Genomic DNA, 3,351 nt, shown 5'->3' with positions numbered 1-3,351 from the left:
ATACTATGTCGTTTTTTTAAAGAAAAAGCCTTACTATACTATGTCGTTTTTTAAGAAAAAAAGGCCTTACTATACTATGTCGTTTTTTAAGAAAAAGCCTTACTATACTATGTCGGTTTTTTTTTAAGAAAAAGCCTTACTATACTATGTCGTTTTTTAAGAAAAAAGGCCTTACTATACTATGTCGTTTTTTAAGAAAAAAGGCCTTACTATACTATGTCGTTTTTTAAGAAAAAAAGCCTTACTATACTATGTCGTTTTTTAAAGAAAAAAAGCCTTACTATACTATGTCGTTTTTTTAAGACAAAAAGCCTTACTATACTATGTCGTTTTTTTAAAGAAAAAGCCTTACTATACTATGTCGTTTTTTAAGAAAAAAAGCCTTACTATACTATGTCGTTTTTTAAGAAAAAAAGCCTTACTATACTATGTCGTTTTTTTAAAGAAAAAGCCTTACTATACTATGTCGTTTTTTAAGAAAAAAAGCCTTACTATACTATGTCGTTTTTTAAGAAAAAAGGCCTTACTATACTATGTCGTTTTTTAAGAAAAAGCCTTACTATACTATGTCGTTTTTTTTAAAGAAAAAGCCTTACTATACTATGTCGTTTTTAAGATAAAAAGCCTTACTATACTATGTCGTTTTTTTAAAGAAAAAGCCTTACTATACTATGTCGTTTTTTAAGAAAAAAAGCCTTACTATACTATGTCGTTTTTTTTAAAGAAAAAGCCTTACTATACTATGTCGTTTTTTAAGAAAAAAAGCCTTACTATACTATGTCGTTTTTTTAAAGAAAAAGCCTTACTATACTATGTCGTTTTTTAAGAAAAAAAGCCTTACTATACTATGTTGTTTTTTTAAAGAAAAAGCCTTACTATACTATGTCGTTTTTTAAGAAAAAAGGCCTTACTATACTATGTCGTTTTTAAGAAAAAAAGCCTTACTATACTATGTCGTTTTTTTAAAGAAAAAGCCTTACTATACTATGTCGTTTTTTAAGAAAAAAAGCCTTACTATACTATGTCGTTTTTTTTAAAGAAAAAGCCTTACTATACTATGTCGTTTTTTAAGAAAAAAAGCCTTACTATACTATGTCGTTTTTTTAAAGAAAAAGCCTTACTATACTATGTCGTTTTTTAAGAAAAAAAGCCTTACTATACTATGTCGTTTTTTTAAAGAAAAAGCCTTACTATACTATGTCGTTTTTTAAGAAAAAAGGCCTTACTATACTGTCGTTTTTAAGATAAAAAGCCTTACTATACTATGTCGTTTTTTTAAAGAAAAAGCCTTACTATACTATGTCGTTTTTTAAGAAAAAAAGCCTTACTATACTATGTCGTTTTTTTAAAGAAAAAGCCTTACTATACTATGTCGTTTTTTTAGAAAAAAAGCTTTACTATACTATGTCGTTTTTTTTAAAGAAAAAGCCTTACTATACTATGTCGTTTTTTAAGAAAAAAAGCCTTACTATACTATGTCGTTTTTTTAAAGAAAAAGCCTTACTATACTATGTCGTTTTTTAAGAAAAAAAGCCTTACTATACTATGTCGTTTTTTTAAAGAAAAAGCCTTACTATACTATGTCGTTTTTTTTTTAAGAAAAAGCCTTACTATACTATGTCGTTTTTTAAGAAAAAAAGCCTTACTATACTATGTCGTTTTTTACGAAAAAAAGCCTTACTATACTATGTTGTTTTTTTAAGAAAAAAAGCCTTACTATACTATGTCGTTTTTTACGAAAAAAAGCCTTACTATACTATGTCGTTTTTTTAAGAAAAAAGCCTTACTATACTATGTCGTTTTTTACGAAAAAAAGCCTGACTATACTATGTCGTTTTTTAAAGAAAAAAAGCCTTACTATACTATGTCGTTTTTTTTTAATAAAAAAGCCTTACTATACTATGTCGTTTTTTTAAGATTAAAGCCTTACTTTACTTTACTTTAAGGTGAACATCCAGGGTACAGACATTGAAATCGTGGAGAATTTGAAGTACCTGGGTGTTCACCTCAACAACAAACTAGACTGGTCCACAAACACAGATGCCCTGTACAAAAGGGGCCAGAGCCGCCTCTACCTACTGAGGAGTCTACGGTCCTTTGGAGTGTGCAGGACACTGCTGAGAACTTTCTACGACACTGTGGTGGCATCTACAGTGTTTTATGCAGTGCTTTGTTGGGGATGCGGGAGCACGGAGAGGGACAGGAACAGGCTGAATAAGCTGGTCAGGAGGGCCAGCTCTGTTCTGGTCTGTCCTTTGGACTCTGTGGAGGAAGTGGGAGAGCGGAGGATGCTGACCAGGATGATGTCCATCATGGACAGCACCTCCCACCCCCTGCATGAGTCTGTGGAGTCCCTCCGAAGCTCCTTTAGCAATAGACTGCGGCACCCTCATTGCAGGAAGGAGCGCTTCCGCAGATCCTTCCTCCCATCAGCTGTCAGGCTCTTTAACAAAAAAATGGCTGGGTGTTAAGACCTACCGTATGCATGCATCTACATTTATGTGTATGTATGTATGTATATATGTGCTAAGCAACACGCTTATTTAATTATATATTTATTCATGTATTTTTTTCTTGACCTACTTATTACCTATCTATTCATGTCTAAAATGCCTTTGCTATTCCTGCATCCTCACCCTCTTGCCACTGGAACAACGAAATTTCCCGAATACGGGATGAATAAAGTTATCCAATCCAATCCAATTACTATATACTATGTCGTTTTTTTAAATAAAAAAAGCCTTACTATACTATGTCGTTTTTTAAGAAAAAAAGCCTTACTATACTGTCGTTTTTTAAGAAAAAAAGCCTTACTATACTATGTCGTTTTTTTAAGAAAAAAAGCCTTACTATACTATGTCGTTTTTTTAAGAAAAAAAAGCCTTACTATACATGGTCATTTTTTGAAAAAAGACTTACTATACATGGCCATTTTTTAATAAAAAAGCCTTACTATACATGGTCATTTTTTAACAAAAAAAGCCTTACTATACTGTCGTTTTTTTACGTAAAAACGTATGTCATTTTTTAATAAAAAAGCCTTACTATACTATGTCGTTTTTTAACAAAAAAAGCCTTACTATACATGGTCGTTTTTAACAAAAAAAAAGCCTTACTATACCTGGTCGTTTTTTGAAGAAAAAAGACTTACTATACATGGTCATTTTTTTTTTAAAAAGCCTTAATATACATGGTCTTTTTTTTTCATTTTTAGAAGAAAAAAAAATCTTACTAGAAATTGTCTTTTTAAGAAAAGCCTTACTACACTGTATTTTTTTTAAAGGAAAAAAGTATATAAGTGGCAGAAAACTCATTTAGTGTCACAAAAACTCTGAAGTCCAGGAAAATAGA

General features: G+C 30.7%; 1 protein-coding gene across 1 annotated transcript in view; it reads right to left on the bottom strand.

Moving 5' to 3' along the window:
• Positions 1–3,337: 3,337 nt before the first annotated feature.
• The window catches only part of LOC144086902 (carboxy-terminal domain RNA polymerase II polypeptide A small phosphatase 2-like), a 10,247-nt gene continuing 10,233 nt past the window's right edge, over positions 3,338–3,351 (bottom strand). The window contains exon 7 of the mRNA XM_077617081.1: positions 3,338–3,351. This exon is cut by the window's right edge and continues 1,620 nt beyond it. The gene's annotated coding sequence lies outside the window, so the exon portion shown is untranslated.

The sequence above is a fragment of the Stigmatopora argus genome, chromosome 1 (assembly GCF_051989625.1).
Source record: "Stigmatopora argus isolate UIUO_Sarg chromosome 1, RoL_Sarg_1.0, whole genome shotgun sequence".
NCBI lineage: Eukaryota > Metazoa > Chordata > Actinopteri > Syngnathiformes > Syngnathidae > Stigmatopora > Stigmatopora argus.
This window is presented reverse-complemented; position numbering and strand designations above follow the sequence as displayed.